The sequence below is a fragment of the Cavia porcellus genome, unplaced genomic scaffold (assembly GCF_034190915.1).
Source record: "Cavia porcellus strain 051 isolate PalLab524CR breed Dunkin Hartley unplaced genomic scaffold, mCavPor4.1 scaffold_28, whole genome shotgun sequence".
NCBI classification, from domain to species: Eukaryota; Metazoa; Chordata; class Mammalia; order Rodentia; family Caviidae; genus Cavia; species Cavia porcellus.
In genome coordinates this window covers 26,014,552-26,035,846 of record NW_026947511.1, presented here as the reverse complement: position 1 = coordinate 26,035,846, position 21,295 = coordinate 26,014,552, and the positions used below count along the sequence as shown (strand labels likewise).

General features: G+C 33.2%; 2 protein-coding genes across 10 annotated transcripts in view; one reads left to right on the top strand and one right to left on the bottom strand.

The window, feature by feature from the left end:
• Nucleotides 1-21,295, top strand: part of Ctnna3 (catenin alpha 3) — a 1,637,747-nt gene that overhangs the window by 576,737 nt on the left and 1,039,715 nt on the right. Inside the window, exon 8 of one of the 9 annotated variants that reach the window (XM_063239562.1) lies at nt 1-21,295. This exon is cut by the window's left edge and continues 9,626 nt beyond it. The exons of the other annotated variants lie outside the window; for them this stretch is intronic. The gene's annotated coding sequence lies outside the window, so the exon portion shown is untranslated. 9 annotated transcript variants of the gene reach the window in all.
• Nucleotides 1-21,295, bottom strand: part of Lrrtm3 (leucine rich repeat transmembrane neuronal 3) — a 158,469-nt gene that overhangs the window by 16,523 nt on the left and 120,651 nt on the right. The window lies entirely within an intron of this gene.

Here is a 21,295-nt window from a genome sequence, read left to right as displayed (position 1 = left end):
ATAGGAGTTTTTCACTTTACTTTTCTCTTGGTGCTTTTTTACATGCCGCTGCTGGTAGTGACTATTTTATGGCAAGTTATGTCTGCCTCCCCAATTACACCACAAAGGCTTGACAGCAACTACTTTGCTTTTCCTGTTGTCTTAGTCGGTCCTCAGGAGATATCTGCGGATTTATTGGCTTCCTTGGGTCTTTCTAAACCTGGATATAAAAACTTTATCTGTATTGTATATCTTCCAGATTTTAGATCAAGGCCTGGTCTATTATCATGTTCCTTCTAAATCTGTATCAGACAGCAAGCCAAGCCATGGGCACTGATAACTCAGTTTGTGGTGATTTCTAAATTCTTGAAAATTTCCGCTTTGCTCCATAAAGCAGTTTTTCAGGCACAGTCTGTCTTTATGAATCAACCTCACATATGTCACTCCCTCAAAAAAACAAAACAAAACAAAACACCAGCAAAGTATCAGGGAGGTCAAATGGGGAATGTAGATCTCGTCTCTAAAATTTATAAATATGAATATTATGAGTTAATAATGGCTTTAAAATCCTGGTGTGAGTTCTAGTTGAAGTGGGTTAAGAGTATCTCAGAAATTGTATCCAAATTCTAGAAAACCCTTAACGAGAGCCAAACCACACCAGTGTTCTAAGTCATACAATCAAATGAAGTGCTCAACTACAGTACATTGGCATTTTCTGTCTCTGTCATAACTACCTCTTACCTGCTAACTTTGCCGTGAATTTTGAGGATTACATTTTAAATAAGGCATCAGAAAAAATATAAGCCATCATAATTGTCTTAAATGTATTTTCTTAAATAATTTAAGGGAAGCAACATTTTATTCGTTCCTCCATCAATAACTTTCCTTGCTGGTCATCTCCTCTCTCATATCCTTGCAAATCAAATACTCACGTACACAAACTTCAGAACAATTGTTCTTTAGAATGTTTGACATTTTACCTGACTAATTTGTAGGTCTGGAATGATATAATCTTACAAGTGTACGTGAATACTTTCAGGACTTAGATTTGCATTGAAAAATCACTCTTCATATTCTAGTTGAGGGTGTCTACTGAGCTTAAATTGAAAGTTTAAGATTGATTTTTTAAAATTTGGAGACTATCAAGAAACCCTGGTCAGTGGTTGTTGCCACTGAGGGAAGACTATTAAATTTGGATAATTTGAAATGACCCCACCCAAATGTACCCCTGGTGCCCCTGGATTGTGATATATAGATATATCCTATTAGTTCATAGCTATTGAGGGAGAGATGATAATAGAAATTTCTTACTTCTTGAATTCTATTTTGTAAATATCTCCTACTCTCTCTCTCCTGTTATCTTCCTCCATTCTTTTCTTCCTTCTTTAATAATTCATTCAATAAATAAGCATTGAATAATGTTATTTCCAATTAATGTCCTAGGTGTTAGTAGAATGAATAAATAAGTAGAAATAGATATTATAGTAAGGGATACATATTAAAAAATATATGTTTATAAATTTTGGTGTTGGGTATGGAGGAAAAATACAGAGAAATAGTGTTACAGAGTAGGGTAACACAGAAAGTTTCCTCAAGCAAGTTTCATGGGAGATGAGATGGATAAGTATAGTAGAAGGTAAGAAGAGGAATGTTTCAGGCTGAGGCAACACAGTAGATAGCATCATAGGAGGCAGGCAGAAAACGGAGAGCCCAGAATGGCTGAAATAGAGACTTCAAGAAAGGAACATGAAAAAGGATGGGGCAAAATAACTGGCTTCAGAGGGATCTAGAAAGCATTAGAGCTCGTTTGTAGACCACTTCATGAATTTTGTGGATTTAAAGAGTTTGGATTTTACCATTGGGTTTTACTAATTAGAAGCCAATAAAAGATTTTAAGAAGAGGAGTGACATGAAATGATTTATATTTACAAAAATATTACTTTAGGAATAACATTACAAAAGAAGGAATTGAAGTATCCATGAGAGATGCAAATGCAGTGTTGATAGGGATAGTTTCTATGAAGGTCGAGGGAATTTGCCAGGTTTTAGGGGACATGGGAAAAAGCAATGAAATTCACCAGTGGCATTAGGGATGAGTGGAGTGAGAAGAAATTCTCAAGGATAATATTCAAGTTTCTGGATGTAGCATTGTCCTGTTGGGCAGTATTTTTTGAAGCAGGATGTATATGAGATAAGGTTTGCATTTGCTTTGGCTCTGAATTTGGTGTTACACATAGTAAATATAAAGAGATTTTGATATATGATTGCAGGGACATTGGGGAGTTACTTTGTTCAATTCTGGAACTCAGAAGAGAGGTCTGGACCTAAGAAACTAGTGTAACAATCAAAACATATGTCAACATTTTGTTCATTTTAATAGAATATCTTATTAAGGGTAAGTTGACAATTCCTTTTTAAAAATTTTCTGAGTTTATCCTGTAATTTATTATTTATTCCCTCACCAAAATTTACAAATTCAGTTTCAGACACTATTTGGTTACCTAGAATTTCACTTTATACAATATTAATTTGAAGCCTTAACTTATCTGTTTGAATATAATATAATAAAGAGACATGATATTTACATTCGCTGTCTTTTGAAATACTTTTGTATTTGAAAGTCAGACTTCTCCATGTACTCAAGTGAGTCTAACTTATTTTTAAAGAGGAGGACTTTTGGTCCTAATGAAGTCCTGGAAATAGAATTTTGGAGATATGGCTGTGTGCTGTTCTTCCTGCTTGGATAGTAATACAGATGAACTTCTTTGATCTTTGGTGCCGTAATCAGCAGTGTGACCTTGGTAAGTCACTAGTCTTACTGGTCCTTCAAAACTTATATCCTTTTGGGGGAGGAGATTCCTTTACTATGATCACTAAATCCATTTTGGTTATAAGATCTATGAAAAGTTGTCATTAATTGTAAGCAAATGGTTAGGTATAAGGATGAAGGAGACAAGTAGCTTTAAATGCTGGAAAAGTTTTAGTTTTCTGGAGGAATTGAAGCTTCTGAAATTACTTAGGATTTAATAAAAAGGAGTTTATAAGATCCTTTTCCCCATCTTTCTACATATATATAAAGACAGTTAAATTGCTGCTAAAAATGTGAAATGGAGGTGAGTAACATTTCCAGAGGCAGTAAGTAATGCTGAATTTTACTGGCAAATTCTACATTCCTTTTTAGGAAAAGAGATAGAGGTTTATATAAAAATGGAGAAAAAGGAAATTGCATGTGCAGATGTAAAATACCATCTGTGCGTCTGGATCTGTTCCATGCTCCACACCTTCAGTGAAAGAAATTGTTGATTGAAAGCTCAGATTTTGCTGGCTAGTTGTAAAAGCTTCCTGTGTTGCTTATCATGCATTTTAAAAATAGATGGCTTTGAATGTGTGAGTTAATTTTTAGCCCCATTTGCTCAGGCCTCCTAACTCAGGAAGCATGCTTTTAGTGAACTCACAATTCCATTCATATGCAATGTGATTAATAGTAATGAGCACTTTCAAGGTGCCAGGCAATAGCTTTGGCACTTTGTATTATACCAAACTTCAAAATGTTTGCAAATAGCATTTTTTTTTCCCTCTCATAGTGGCAGGTTGGACCCATCTAACTTCTTAGACTGGAGAGTTTCATCTGTATCTTACTTTGAAAAAATATTCAATATTGGTGGAACTCCATGTGTACGGTCTCATGTATTTAGAGAAACTCATATTAATTCCAGCACCAACTTTGTCTATTTCTTGTCTTAATAGTGTAAGTGCCAAACCTGTGCTAGGCCAAGACAACTCTGTGCTCCATTATCCTTTAAGAGGATACTGACACCTTTAAGAGGAACTGGCACCTCTTTTAGGGTAACTCTTCCTAATCTTATCTCAGATTGCAAAATGAAATACTTTAAATATAGACTCTGACTTTCCGTACTTATGGGTAAAGTGGGTTTTGATTTTTTTTCTAAATTTAAGATTTTTGAGCACTGTATTTTTAAAAAAAATTGTTCAACTAACATTTTAAGTGGTATTTATATTTGGAGAATTTCCTAGAAGAAACACAAAACAAGCAAATTTGTTTCCTTCTTCCATAAACCATAATAACTACAAATACATCGTTAACATTTTAGCACCATTGGCCCTGGGAAACAAACACTACTTGAAGCTTAAAATAGCTACATCAGGTGCCAAATAAATCTTTAAATACTTAAAGAGAAGATCAGTTTCATAGATATTTTGCTTAAGATGGAGATAGTTACCTATTTTTCAGAATGGAGTTTTCTTGTTAAAATACTGACCATACTAATGAAGTAACTTGATTCTTAAATGTGTGCTTTTCAAACATGTAAGCCTCTTCACTTTCTCTAAAAGCAACAGGGACTGTGCTGTATGGTGTTCTATAAATAAAGAACCTCTATATGTTTTCTTAGTAAGCAGATAGAATCCCTTGTCTCTCAACCCCTGAAACTAGGCTTCTTTCTGTCTCCTACCAGTGATGAGTAACAGCTACTGTTCTTAGCTGACCTGACTGAGCCAATCCGTGGACCCTCTTTCCTTGGGGAGGTTGTGTTCCATTTCACTGTGAGCAGAGTTAAGGAGGGCTTCTAAATAAAAGGACTGTTGTACTGAAGAGACAGACCATTTTCTCTTGCCCAAATTGGTGTGATGGGGGGAGGTTCCACTTCATTCCCCTCCGCTCTGCCTAAATACATCTTCATAACATCCACAGGCATTATACAAAAGGGAAGGGAAGCAAACAAGATGGAGATTCTTGGAATGTCTATCCTCACTAGTCCTACTGTGTATATTATAAGGTGTGGCGATCTAGAGGGAACTGAGGAAGAAAAGGAAAGGAGAAAACCTTCTCTTGAGAATGGTTACCATTCTTCTGTTATTGGGAATGTGGGGGATGAAGGAAATGACCTATGTCTCCATCAATAAACTAATTTGAATGCATGTATAGATGCATGCATGCATACACATACTATTATAAAATAACTGTTCATGTTTTTAGAAGAACATTCTCATTAGTTAAATATGTCATGGTAAGAATTAAACATGATTACATGACACTATTTTGACAATACAATGCATTTGAGGGTAGTTGTGCAAAAATAATTATTTGTATCTGAACAAAAACTTCCTACTGTAATCATATCTTTTCCGTTGGTCAAAAGTCACTAAGTCATTAAATTATTCAACTTATGTAAAATGTGATTCAATTGTATGAATAAATTGAAACAATATGTGAAAAAAGGGTTTAAAAATAAAATGTTCTTTTTATTGTGTTTAGCATTTTTCATGATTTTTCCCTAATTTTAAATACTGTTTTTACATAATCCAAATGTCTTTCACACATTACCTTCATTTTTCTTTCTTTTTTATGTTATATTTTGGGTATTTTCCAATTCACCTACTTAGATTCCACTGTACCCATTCTATTATATTTACCTATCAAGTTTTTAAATTTTAAAGTTATTTTACAGTTTAGGATTGTCTGTTTAAATTTTATATGTGTTCAAAATACTGAATACTGTTAATTTATTCCTATAGTCCACCTTCCTTTCTATTTCCTTGACTATATACAATAACCTCAAATGTTTTAAAGTCTGTGCTAGTTTTTGTAATATCCAGATCATCTACTTATCTGGTTCAAATGTGGTTTTTTTCCTTGTTTAATCTATTTGTACAATCAATTATTATGCTGTTACATGGTGAATTATGTGTAAAAGAATCATAAATTTCCAAATAATGTTCTATGCCACCAGAGCAGAGGTCTACGTAGATAAGAGGATCCCATTCTTGGATTCAGCTGGGTAAAGGGCTTCATTTTCAGATTGTCATCTCACCCTTGTCTTTCTCTATTTCTGTACCATGGTCCTTGCAGGATTTTTGTTGAAAGCCTAATACATCTTTATCATCTCACCCTGAGAAGAATCTAAGTATTCTTACACAACTTTTCAGTTTATTTCCTTATCCTTAGGTCCAAACAGCTAAAAAGCTTGGCAAATGACTTCAAGATGTATTCAGCCCTGTGTTTGAGTTTGGTGTCTCTCAGCTGCCAGGCCCCTGGTTTGTGTCATACCAAATTCTGCTGAGGTTTTCACTTTGCCTTTAGAGAACCATTCAGCCTAGTCCTTCAGTTTCCTCTGCAACCTCACCAAGCATACCATGGAGAAAGCTGACTGTGTTTTTGATTCCTCCAATCTCCAATTTGTCATTTGTGCCTTTATGACTAAAAGTTCTGGTGGCTTTTCTTACTCCAAGGAGACACCTTCTTCTTAGCTCAAGTCCAGTTCTTAGCACCATGCAAAGAATCAACAAATGTTCATGGAGAAAGAGAGAAATGATAATCAGCAGCATGCCTTAGATTGACTGCCTTTTGAAATTTTATTTCATATAGTCTTTATTGCTTCAACAGCTCTAAGAACTATATAGCTAACATATCTGTGCTGTTCTAAATACTGCAACAGAAAAGTTCCTCTGTTAACTTACCTGAAAATGAAAAGACTATTATATTTTAATACCTTTAACTAAATTTTAGATTTTTTCATGTTTTGTTTTTTTTTTTAATAGGTACCGGAGATCGAACTCAGGACTGCCTGCTTGCAAGGCAGGCGCTTATGCTGCTGAGCTAAATCCCCAGCCTGCTATAACTGAATTTTAAAACACTTAACCTTGAAGCAAAAATGATTCTCCTTTACTGCTAACTCATGTCAATTATTTTGAAATTTGAAGCATCAAAATAATTTATTCCTATCCATATCATATTTATCTTTTCGATGAATTATTTCTCTTAAATCTTTTTCTTCCAGTCTAAATATCACAAATCTAAGTTTATTTCTCAGCTGGGGGTTTAGCTCAGCAGTGTGAGTGCCTACCTGGCAAGAACAAGGTGGTAAGTTCAATCCTCAGTACCAAAAAAAGAAAAGAAAAGAAAATTATTTATCACATTTAAATTCTTTGCCATCCTGATTACCATCCTCAGGAAATACTGTCAATGCACCACTTATTATGAAAGTATTAACATTTTATTTAATATATTCAAATTATATAATGTTCAAATTATTAAAAGTATATAATGTGAACAAATGTCTTTGTTTTTGTTTAAATCTAGTTAAGGAGAAAAAGCATCAGATGATAATTAATATGCACACCAAAGAAGTTATATGATGAGCTGTTTGTAAAATTCTATGAGGGGCTGGGTGGGAATTCATCTCAATGGCACAAGTGCCTGCCTGACAAGCGTGAACTTGTGAGTTCAATCCCCAGTACCAAAAAACAAAAAAAGAAAATCCCATGAACAGAAAACAAAATGAACATAATGAAAGAAAAATAACTATACAGAAGTTAGATAAGAAAAAGTTTCAAAAGTTAGGGAAAAATCATAAAAAATCATAATGATAGTAAAAGCAATAATTGTATTGAATCAAGTCAAGAATGTGTTATAATTCTTAAGGCAAAACTTTAATGAATAAGATTTTATACTAAAAGATAGTAAAAGAAAATATAATTACCATACTAGTAGAAATAAATAGATATTTGATTAATATGGAGAAGTTAAGTTATAAAAAAGAAAGGGAATATAGTACTTAGGACATTAGAAAAATAGGAGGCAGTAGAAAGTCTTTGTAACATTGAGTGGACAAGAATAATGAAATCAGTTCAAACTCACTACAAATAAAGGTAACAAAACCTCTCTCTCTCTCTCTCTCTCTCTCTCTCTCTCTCTCTGTCTCTCTTTCTCTCTCCTTTCATATCTATCTCATATACCTCATATCTCTATCTCTGTATGTATCTACTATATAAGTAGAACTAAGGACTTTTGTTTATCAAAACACATCATTAAGAGAATAAAAATATATCTGACACATGACTTATATAGTGAGCTACAAATGAAAAAGGTAAAACAAGCCAATAGAAAAGCAGATAAAAGTCTTGAACAGACATTTTACATAAAAGACTATCAGTTCTACCCCCATATATAATCATGAACATAAATATATTCAATATCATTATTTATGATAGTCATATTTATAAATATCAACTACGTCTAAAAAGTAGTGCCTCAAAATAATGTTGACTGAAGAGGCTAAACAGCAAATTATGTGCTGAATTTTTCTGGTTATTCACAGTTCAAAAATGGCACTAATCTATGTATTAGGAATCAGGTAGTGGTTAGTTTTGGAAGAGTTCATGTAGGGCACTGCTTCTGCCCTGCTTATAATATGTGTTTCTTAGCTTAGATATGACTTACATAGATGTGTTAAATTTATGAATATTCAAAAGCATAATATGTATATTTTCCTATATATATCTCATACTTCAAAAACAAATTAAATGTAATGAGTTATCTTTTGACTTAATAGCTACTTATTCCTGTAAATGTTCAAATAAATATGTTAAATGATTACCTGTGAAGTAAATGTGGAAGAGATTTCTCTACTGGGGTCTGATAATTTTTCAAATGAATCTGATAATTTTTCAAAATCTTGTAAATTTGAGATTCTCTGATTTTTTATAAAAAAGGGTACACTTTGAACTTCATGTACATATTTCTTTCCTTATCAATCAATTTTGGGATCGTACTCTACTTTTCCTGTGCTAGTTTACTTCCCATTCCCATTTAAATTCTTATCAGATTTTGATTATTGATCGTTCAATAGCCAAATCTCATGGGTTCTTTCTGGTCCTTTTCTAGTGTATTTCGGGGTCTATGAGGACTCATTTTCTTAAGACCACCCTGTAATTTCTTGACATCACTCTCTTCCTGTTCTCTTTTCATGTTTGAAATACGAGATCTCTCCAAAGTTCTATTCTTGATCTGCTTCTCATACCATAAAATTCTTTGCATGATTTCAACTGTTTCTAAGATTTAGTCAGTCTTCAACTCTTGTTGGATTTCTAAGTCTTTGTCTAAACTCTTTAAGTTTCTTCGGGAGTCTAGACCTATATATTCAACTGCTACTATATTCAGACCTACTACTGTGCTTCTTGACTTAATGCGTAAGACTGAATTTCTATTTTTTTTTCAAAACTTAAAAACTTCCTTTCATTAGGAAACAGTGTCTCTATCTATGCTTGTTTTATGGAGATGGGGAGAGATTTTGGACTCTCTTATACCCCTCCTTGCCTCATCCCATTCCAGTCGGTTACTATATTTAATTAATATTTATTTAATTTTATATATTCTTCGTCGCTTCTCTAATCTGTTTTCCATTACTTCAGCTTAGTTTGGCTTTCACTTTAAAAAAAAATGATTTTCAAGGGGATCTGTCTTACAATTTTATACTCAGCTAATAACATTATGCACAATGATGCCAGCACTGATTCCTTTTATTAGGATGTTCTTCTGTCAGTTCTTGACTCATTGACCACGTATTCATCTGAGACTATGTGTAATGTGGTTCTCTGTCTAATGCCAGAACTGACCTTTACTCAACCTCTCAGGAAAAATTGATAGTTCTCTCCTTTGTGTTTCCACTGCATTTTCTATACATTAATCATATTTCATTGCATTTATCTGTGCCAAGCATTAATCGCATTTCATTGCATTTATCTGTGAATTTGGGAATGTATCTTATTTATCCTGTTATATGCAGCATATAAATATGATTGGTTGGATAAATAAAATAATAATGAATGACTACAGGAATGAATGAATAAGTGAATTGAGCTTGGTTTAAATTTGTGTTTTCCCATTACATATTGAATTCATTAAGAGCTTGTTAAAAATATGGACCCTTGGTTTTTACTCTAGATAGTCCCTAGGGAAAAGGTCAAGAGACTTTTATCAGGTAGGTTTTGGGTTGGAACATTGGACATAATATTTTCTTAATTCAGTTACGTATCTTCCAAATTATAAGCCTGTATATGTTTCACATACATATTTTTGACCTGATATCTTTCAAAATATATTGACTAAGGCTGAGCATGGTGGCACACACTTGGAATCCCAGCTCTTAGGAGGCTGAGGCTGGCGGATCACTGTGAGTTGAAGCCAGCTGGGCTACAAAGTGAGTTCAAGGCCAGACTGAACGGCATAGTGAAACCTTGTCTCAAATGACAAATAAACAACAAAAACAAAAATAAAATATATTGAATATATATAACTAAAATATATATCACTAGTCTTAAAATGAATTTGAAATATAGGAACCAAGAAATTATCTTTGAAGCATTATATAAAAAATTAATATGAACAAATAATTTGGAGAAGGAGGAGTTAATACCTTTCTGCTTAGTGGAAAGATGCTACTCAATGAATATTAAATAGCTAGAGTTGGATCAAACTGATTACTGAATTATTCATTTAACATAAAATAGTTATAATGCATACATACAAATAAACATAAACGTATATTTCAAAAAATTTCACATCTGTGTTATATAGCTGACTAAATCTGATTGTCATGCTGTGTCTTAATGTGGTCTTTATTCACCTTTCATAAATGCATAATGAATTTCTGGGAAAAATAAGCTCACAGATCGTGTACAGCATTTTTATTTAAAAGTGGTTACCACTCTGAATATAATAACCTATACAAAACTAAACTTCCCCCGGTTAAATTAAAGAGAGGGTTTGTTACTCAGCTCAGAGAAGAGAAAACTGTGGTGCTACTTTAAATGTACTATCTGAAGGATTATGAGCAACAAACGTGGGAAGAAAATGCTAAATTTGAATCAAGAGACATTTGGTTTCTGTGGTATTTCTTGATAGGTAACAATCAGAACTGGTACTGTAGTTCTATGTATATGATTTATAAAGTTATACATTTAATATTTTTCAAATATATATTTTAGACATTCTACTGAGATTTTTGAAAGCAGATTCATCTAAACTCAGTGGAATAAAGCAGATCTCTGAAAATTCCCTTAAAAATTGCGTTACAATTGTTACAAAAATTTCTTTAGACCCCAATACAGGAGATAAATTATCTTAGAAATCCAAAGATTAAATTATCATCTGCTTTTGCTTTCTGCCCCTGTGCTGTTATCAATAAGCCAAAATCTATCTTGTTTGCAACTATGTTTCATACTTCAGAGCCATTAGTATTTCCTGACATTATTTTGCCTTTAGGCAATATTTTATTCTGATTAAAACCTGTTGGGACTTGTGTCCAGAAACATTCTTATTTGAATAGTATTTGAAGTGTTAATTTTATTATTGAGGTACTAGTCTGTATTATTCACATTATAGATGTCTTAAAATTCATGTGATTATGACCTTATAAAAACATCCAGTAGACTGCATTATTTTTTTCCTTTTTAAAGGTATTTTCTAATGTGGTAATAACTTGTTCCATGTAGAGGTAACCTGAGTTTCTGGTTATAACTATCCAGGTTTTTGATTACTATAAAAGAGTGACTTCTGTCTGTCTCTATCTCTCACTTGTTTTAAATTTAGAACGGGTCCTAGTCAGTTGGATATTATCAAGAATTCCCTGCCCAAAGACATCCTGTCCTCCAGGCTCCCATATTACTTTACCATTACCCTTCAGTTTGAAATTAAAGACAGTTTTAATATTATATCATTTATTTATATTTCCTTCTACACGATGGTAAGCTAGAGGATATTTATTTGTGTACTACATATAATCCTTGCTATACTAATCTACATCCTAAAGATTCCCAAAATTAGAAAAATAAATAGAAGACAGAAAAGACAACATTTTGTGTAATAAATGTTCAAGATGAGAAAGCCACACTTAGGATTGTTATTAATTAGTAATTTGAGATTTTGGGGTTCTTGAATAGATTATTAGTATAAACATGATATTTTGATTCCAAGAGAGAACCTCTGTGTGTGAGGGTGTTGCCAAGAAATACATAGGTAATTCTGCATCTTAGAAAATAAATAATTTTGGTAAAAGCAACAGTATGCAATAAGGGAGAGAAAACCAGTGATGTTGTCAAGAGAGAATTCAGTTTACTCATAATTCCCTGGAATGTGTGAGCCAACTAAAATTTTTCTACATGCTCTAAAGATCCACATAGGCCAAAATACTGTAAATGAAGAATCACTAATACTATTAATATTTTATCAAAGTATGGCAATTACAGTTACCATCTATATTCTTTTTTTTCCAGCTATATTCTTGATGGGATTTTTTTGGAGTGGCAATCTGTTTCAGGACAGTTAATTTTAACATTTGACTTTTTATATTCCTGTTTTAGTTAAGGTATGATTAAATTATATAAAAATGTTATGGCTCATATATAAAATTTCCCCCTAAAGTCTCATACGTTTGGAAGGTGATTGGCACAAGGGGTGCTATATTCATCACTGATGATTTCATAGCTGACTTGCTGCTAGGAGACAAGGCTTGATTAGAAGCATGTCACCGGCGGCATGACCTCCAAAATATGTTCTTGTCCCTAGCTTTTCCCTCCTCTCTTTTCTTTCTGGTTGTCATGTGGTTAACAGTTTTCCTGCACCATGCCCTTCTTCCATGCTGTTTCTACTTTTGAAGTAGTTGACCGTGGATTGAGTTTGCTGAGATTATGAAGAGAAGTAAATCTTTCCTTTAAGTAGTGGGCATTATGTTCATTTTCACAGCTATAGAAAAAAATGACTCATACAAAAATAAACCCCAGTTTTCATTGGTCTAACATATTGTACATGAGATTTTTTGTATTGTATGCTCGTAATACACAATTAGCATCCAGGCTTAGTCAGAAGCTTTTCATTTGATCTTCTAGAACTTTTGTATGGAGAACAGGCAAGAAGAACCTGATATAGGAGATTTCTATGGTCCAAGGCTAGAAGTATCCTGTATTGTTTCCTGTAAGTTAGAAATTAGCGATATGGACATTTCTAAATGCAGTGGGGACTGGGAAAGTACCCAGGAAGGTGACAGTAGCATTGGTGAAAAACTTGCTAGTTTATGCCTTACTACTTTTCACTGTTTTTTTTCTACAACAAGATTGAAATAAGCTAAACCTATATGTAAAGGGAAAATATTTTTATGTAACTTTATTGCCTATAAAGCCCTTTCATTTTCATGATATCTTTTATTCTTAGCATAATTTTAAAAAAGATAGGCATAATTAACCTTGGTGTTTAAAAGGATGAAACACAGACTCAGCGAGCTGCCGAGGCAGTAGATGTGGTATGTAGTCACCCTGGGATTAGAAACTATGTCTCTAGAAATGCGTCTAATGTCCTTTCATTCCTGGAAAAAAATACATTTTCTCGGATGTGAGAGAGACAGTAGTGCCTTGAACTTTTTGTCTTCTGTCACACAATCATGATATTGCTCTGCTTTGTCAATATAATATATCAACAAATGCTTCATAGAAGTTGCCAGGATGAGCTAACAGATGTTGATGGCACATGGAAACTATAGAAACTATAAGGTATGAAACTGTATAGCTTGCATACAGCTCTAGGGATGGTTTTCTTGGATATGTTCCTTTTCATTATTGAAAGTTCCCCTGCTACTTCACATAGCTGAAAGTTATCAATGAATGTGTGTATGAATTTTTCAGTGAAGTACATCTTACTCTTTGACTTAAAGTCACCATATCTTGTTCATGTATAAGTGATGTTTGAATTATTGTCATCTTCCATACCTAACTCTAGAATATTATATGTCTAGATTCTAATAGAGGTCCCAAGCACAACTTATCCTAACTGAATTCCTGATTCTCCATGTAATTTAAGTAATAAAATAAACTCTTAAGAAATATATTTATTTTGCCTTCTAGTAATTTTATTGACACTGACATAAATTAAAGTACAGACTGTGGACTAAGAGGTACCAGTCAAAATTATTATGTGCTAATTAGATTGTTATGACAGTATTGTTATACTATCATAGATTGTTTTGATACTATTGTTATACTATCAATTAAACTTATATATTTAATTGTATACAAAAATACTGACTAATAATTGGGAACAAATAAATAATATGAAGTTAAACATTTTTGATTCTTTAAAAATATAAATAAAAATTCCTCAGTCTCATAGATTCATAAAAATTGCCTGGAGTTATGCAACTTCAATTCTAGTAGTAATAGCACTAAATATGTTCTATATAAAATTCATGGAATTTAAAGGGATAGATCATTATAGAAAATTAAATTAAAACTAATAAAAGGCTAATATATAGCATAAATTTAGATATAAGGTATATCTAGTAAAATAAGACTTTAAAGATTATAGTATCCAACCATATGGAAATGTATGAAACTTTAACAATTCAGATGTCCCAGTGATAAAAACCAAAAAACTTAGTTGTCATACACCTGAAAAAAATCAACTTGAAAGACTAGAAAGTTTGAGAAGATCATTGAAGGACCAAAAAAGAAATAAATAAAATATGAAATGAAAAGTTTAAATATCAAATATATTATATCTAATTTTGCCACTGCATGCATGCATATAGGGAGATAACTACATTTAAAGTTTCACCCTGCTAACCGTCTTATTTTGGTATGTATAACTGTATTATTTTGGTGTGTATAGTATAAATGCACATATAAAAACATAAGCAAGTTAATTCCTCTCCAGAGGAGTCTGAGGTTTTAAATTGATTGGTAGCTGATCCTCCTAGAATGTTTTAATCTTTTTAAATAATTAGTGGGATTCAAAACTTCAGAGATCTCTGAGACGAAGCAACCACCTAATACAAAAGGTCCCAATGCTAGCTACGATGTAAAATTTTATGCAGAATACAGGCCACACTCACTTGGCTCATCTCAATGATATGTGTGACTTTATGCATATTAGGTATGTGATATTCATTCTTAAAAGAACGCTGGTCACTGAATAGAGAGCCATGTCATATATATCATCTGAAGTGATGAGAGATACTCATTCACTTACTATAACTGAAATCTTTTTATTCCTTCTCTTAAGAGAACACATTGGTGCTATTTTGTATCTCCCCAACAGTGATAACCTCTCTACATTGAAACCTGGCATCTCTTCTATCACTTGTTTGCTGTTTTTAGCTGAGTGGTACCTTGACCTCCCTCTCTGCTTGAATTTAGAGTATTCACATACTTTTCTTCAGTTGATCCAGTTCCTTGGCTGAGACCCCTAACTTTTCAAAAGCATCAATATCTATTATTTAGTTAGATACTTAGTTCACTCCTGTCTCAGGCTATTGTTGTTGCCCCAACTCATAAAGCACAACAAATTTTTTAAAAGATTGAACAAGTAATTTCTCATCAGGGTTATAATAATTATAAAGCACTTTTTATGTATAGTGGTACAAGTTTGTCTTAGGTATTCACAATTTGTAATCATGCTCTGTGTAAGCCTATGTTAAAATAGCGCCCTGGTAGTTTGGTAATGAATTCTTATTGGACATACTGAATTTGGAAAATAGGAGCCACTCAGTATTTGAAGCCAAAGATAATTAACTTTAGCAAATTAGGTGCTTAGATAGCATTGGAAAGCTTAGAGACAGTGATCATGATCAGCTCTCAGCAGACTAGAAAGCTTTAGAAATTGCAGGAAACCACTAGCTTGGCCTGAAGTTGGTCAGTTTCAGGTTGCCTGAAACTCAGGCAAACTTCACATTTGACACTTGCTTGCCAGCCATTGTTGATGGAAAATGATGGTTTTTCCTTTTCTGCTTTGTGCATCTTCTTCAAGTGTTCCTGATTAGCATATTCAAATCTGGAATCTTGCCGCTGAAATGTTTTGGGAGTATAGAAAGCAAACAGATACAATACTAAATTGACAAGAAACAATTCAGAATTTTAAATTTCTATTGTACACACCTAAATATCTCTTTTTCAATTTATTAAATTTGATATCAATTTTTGTATTATAATATCCTATACTTATGCACATACTTTGTAAGCAGAAATAATAACTAGAAAAAAAAACCAAAAAAAAAAAAGAAGACTACATTTATTTTCCAAAGTCCTTCTCTGTATTTAAGAGATAAGGCTATATGAGAGATACTGCATACCTATAATTCTGGCATTACAGGAATCATATCAGAACCTCCAATTATGAGGTAAGGGAAAAATATCCCCAGCCTGTGAGATTTCTGATATACTGACTTCATGTTTTCTTAAAAAGAAAAGAATGAATTCTAGAAACAATGGAGGTAAAGAGTAGGAAATATTTATTGAGAGATACAAAGCTCCTTTCAGAGGAAAGGGAGGTGTCCCCTATGGGTAGCAAGAGACCTCACTCTATGGGGAATTTTATAGAGCAAAACTATGTGGGTACAATGTGGGTTACAGCTATGATCAACCAATAAGATTATAGGTATAGCTGCTTAGGTAATTAAATTCATCCAATGGGGGAGCAAGTCATTTAGCCAGTGGACATGAAAAGATCACAGAACTTCTCAGAGGAATCTGGGGTCTTGATTGTCCATTGAGGTGACTGATGCCCATTTAGAGCTCTGTTATCACAGATCTCACCCCTTGCGGAGTGTGTTGGTCTGGTCCTTTTATTATCTTGAGGTCTGGTTTCTACTGATGCATCTCTGGCCACAGCTACAGTGGATTTTTACCTTTTGTGTTGTCTCCCTGAAGGACCCAGATCTGTGTGATTACCTATACTATTTCTATCTAACTTAGCTGTCTATAAGATACCAGAACTCTGAGAGGCTGAGCCAGGAGAGTCACAAATACAAGCCTTAACCTTAGAAATTTAGTGAGATACTGTTTTGAAATTAAAAAAAAAAGAAAGAAAATATGCTATTCTATCATTGATATTTAGAATCATTAATTTCAATCATATTTAAGAATAGCACTGCTATATGTGTAGAATAGCTCTGCTATATGTGAAAGATATCTTCAATGAGTCACTTTTCTTACAGAAGCTGAGGTGCTATAAGTTACAGAAAAAACAAAGGCTGAGGGTCACATTTATTACATTAATGACTTTAAGCAATTTACTACTTCTTCCTGGACTTTATCTTCTTAATCTGCAAAATAAACAAACAAGTAACATCCATCTATCTCTAACTTGCTATGGTATTAAATAAAATAATGTATGTAAAAGTGCTTGCCATTAGTTGGTTGTCAAGTACACTGAATTTCTCCTCCCTTTCTACAACTTCTTGAATGTTCTTTCTAAAGTTTGGATTCCAGTTTTAGAGAAGTAGGTGGAAAACACGTGGGCTGATATGTCCTAACTTTTTTTAAACAGCGCATAAACTGCCTTATATTTATCTAAGACTTGGCACTCATTCTTTAAATGAATGGCATAAATCTAGAACATCATTCTAGATCTTGGAATGAATCTAGATCATCATCGCATATTGAGGACCTTATTTCTTACCCATAATCTTAAATATTTTTCTCTCTTCTGTTTATCTGCTATAAGAAGGAATATGTTTTGTATTGAAGTTATGTTTTCCACCTAAGGGTAAATCTAAAATGCAGCCAGTTTCTTTGAAATAAAGACACATTAATATTTGCACACGACTACTGAGATATTGTTTCTCCTACTAACAATTTTATAGTGACCACTTAGGAAAGGGAGGAAAAATTCTTTTGAAGCTTCCTGTCATCTATACTGACATATTGCTAAGGTTTTAAACACACATATAACTTTCCTGGTATTAAGCACTTGTACTCTTCTTTTTGATATGCAAGTTAATGGGCTAAGGAAGTAAATTTCCATATCAAGGGATGATAAAGAAACAAGATGAATATTAAATGCTGTGTAGTTTAGAGAGAAAAATGAAAACTCAGGGAAGAGAAGAATGAAGGAAGTTTGATAACATATCTAAGAATTAACTTGCTAATGATGTAGACTTCCCTAGTTTTTAACTCGTGGTGTCATCATAGGAATGAAACATTTTTGAAGCAATATGTAGCTGGGTGCAGTTGCCCTTCTTAGTGAAGCAAAGGAAGAAAGATTATCTGTTATTTAGGAAGGCTAAAGATAAACTTTTTCCTTTCAGTTCAGCTTCTCTGAACTAGGTAGAGATTAATACGCCATGTACCACAAAGGAGATAAAATGATAACTCTTTCAAAGCCCTCTTTTTTGCACCCTACTACTTCTCCCTCGATCATTCATTTCTTAGCTTAGTTTTCCATGTACTTTTGTTTAAGTAGATTCAAACAGAATTTCAATGATTCACCAAGTTAGGTTCAGGTGAGTCTTTGAGTTAAATTTAACAGGTCACATGGGGATGTCTTTTCTTCATTTGCATGGCTTTAATCTGTTAACCTGCTAGTCAAGATAGGCTAATACTTGTTGTCCTGCGCAAAAATAGAAATTCAAAGAAAGAGTTAAGGTCAGTGGCTTATTCCAGGAAAAGTTTATTTCTTGTTCACATTATCTCTCTCTCTCTCTCTCTCTCTCTCTCTCTCTCTCTCTCTCTCTCTCAGTCTGTCTGTCTATCTATCTATCTGTCCTTATTTGGATTGGGGGACCTAGTTGTGAGTGACAAATACATAGTCACTTATGGACCTATACTTATGGAGCTTCCATAGTTTTTAACTTCATTTAACCAGGACTGATGGCTCAATTCTCCATTGGTCATGGCACAGTAAGAGAGACTGAAAGCCATGGCAAGGGAACAGACCTACTCACGCACACACAATGTTCCTGCTGCCTTAACCTAGTACTGACATAAATCCTTTAGTAGCTCATTGATTAGAATTTACCTACTGCAAAGGCAATACAAAATATAGATGAATAAATACAGTATTTTGTGAGCTTGACTATTTCTGCCACATTTGAAATATTTTCCTTTTTTAGTGTGTACTTGAGTATAAATAAAAACATCATCAAATACTTTAATATGAGAACATACTTACAAATATTTCCCTTAGTAAAACCTTTCCACAGCTGGATTTCACATTACCTTAAGTCTAAAACCATTCTTACCGTCATAGTTTACTTATAATCCATCTATACTTAAATATTCCTTTTGTGTTTTCAGTTGATCAGCATTTCTAATTCTTTGCTTTCCTCCTAGTTTCTTAAACTTGATTGGTCTTAAAATATTGTTTTGCTGAACTAGAAGCCTTTACTGTTTTCAAAACTTTTTTCATTATTTAACATGATCTCATTTCTATATAAAATATTCACCAAGATGCCAAATTCTTATAAAATGGTGATCTAGATTATTAATCTTATAATAATTACAATGTAATAACTTGAGAGAAGAGTGCATTTCTTCTCATCATTTGAATAGTGCATGTAATGTTATCTTGCCATAGAATTCTTAAATTAGATGGAAGGGGATCATTGTGATTATGAATAAAAGATTAGATTGCTAAGACTGAGTGGAATTATTTGCATATACTGATAATATTTATCAAACCTTCATGAAAAATATCCCTCTCCACTGACAGCATTAGCAGAATTAAACGACTGAAAGATGAACAAACATTTCAGTCATGATAAAAATTGTTCCTTGCTTTTGAATAATGATTTGTGGTTTACAAATTCTTTGATATAGCTCTGGAAGAAAGGAAGGTATTGTTACAGTATTTCCATTTCACAGTAATGGAAACTGATCATGTACTTGAGAATCATTAGAGGTGGCTTGAAACTCAGCTTTTCTGGTTTATAGACATTACAAAGTAGAAAACATTACCATGCAGTCACGAATTCACATCTACAACAGCAAATCACCTTTTCAAAAAATGAAGTGCTTTATAACGCTTGCAAAAATATTGTGGTCACCTTTCATATTTATAAGTGAGTATATTTCCTAAATTTGTAATAAAGATTCTTTGTACTGTAAGAAATAGAAAAATGTGGGCCCTTGGAGGGCAATGGATCTGAGTACGAGGAAGAATTTAATTCAGAGAACATATAAGCCTATCATTGCTCTGAATATAGTGGAGATAGGGAAAAATACATTTCTTTAAAAATTTTGTAATTTATTTTAAAAGTTGTTTATTGCCTAAGTATAATTGTTCTTTTTTTTTTTTAATCAGTTACCAGGGATCGAACTCATGACCACATGCTTGTAAGGCAGGTGCTTATCCTGCTGAGCTAAATCCCCAGCCCCTAACTGTCCTTTGAAATTAGTGATTTATAGTCAGAAATTACTCTTATGGTTGTGCCAAAACAAACAAGGAAAAATGACAACATTTTTATTGAGGACCAGGACCATAAAGAAGTCTATTTTAGATAGGATAGTGTGAACTTCTCTAATAAAAATCATGCAATAGGCAAAGAATAAATTAGTATCTATGCAATTCCAGAATATCTTCAGAAACTGATGCAAAGCAGCAGTTGGGGGTGTTTCATGTAATGTTGTAACTAGAACTATCACAAAAGAATTTTCAAAGAAACTTGTAATTAGAGGCATGAAATATATTATTGCATTGGATCTAGTAGTAAAGAAAAAGTTGCTATCTGGAAGAAATGATTAACTGGAAATATATGAAATGTCTTAGACTATAGTTCCCTGAGCTTGTATATGATATGTAGAACTTTGGGTGATCACTTATCTTTCCTTTTCATTTTCCATAATTATGCAGTTAGAAAGTGATATCTTTCATGTAAACATTACCATTTTTGAATTCTTTTTGGTAAGAACAATTTTGTGGGTAAGATATGAACTCTCGTGCTTTGGCTTTAACATTCAGTGGTTGCTTTCCTTAAAAGATGATAAAAGAATGAGACAATGTGAAAGGATTAATATCCAGAAGAACGAAACATTCAAAGAGTGGAGAGAGAGGTGAGAAGCTGATGTGGTACTAGTGGTAAGATGGTGATCAGGATAGGACTGAGGACCTATTTCAGCAACATTACAGCTTTAATGAGGGCATATCTTAATGTAAATTAACCTTCTATTGTTGTTTGGTTAATATTGTATTTGAAACCTTAGAAAGGAGATCCTGCCATTTGTGACAGCTTGGATGAATGTGGAGAAAATTGTGCTAAGTAAAATAAGCCAGACACAGAAAGGGAAAATACTGCTCAGTCTCTAAATCTAAAAAGGCAACTACATAGAAACAGAGTATAAAATGGTGCTGACCCGGGTTAGAGATGTCTGTGAGGAAAACTGAAGTTGGTAAAGCATAGAAATTGACATTTATAAGAATAAATTATGGGGGGCTGGGATTTAGCTCAGCAGCATAAGTGCCTGCCTGGCAAGCAGGCAGTTGTGAGTTCGATGCCTGGTACCAATAAAAAGGAAAAAGACAAAAAAAAAAAAAAAGAATAAATTATGAGAAACACAGAATATTGACTATTATTAATGATAATATAGTGCATACTTGAACCATGCTAAAAGAGTAGATTTAAAAAATATACACACACACACAAGCCATGTGACGTGAAGGATATGTGAATGAGGTTGATTGTGGTAGTCATTTTACAATTTATATGTGTATCAAAAGATCATGTACCAAAAAAAAAAAGATCATGTACATCTTGAA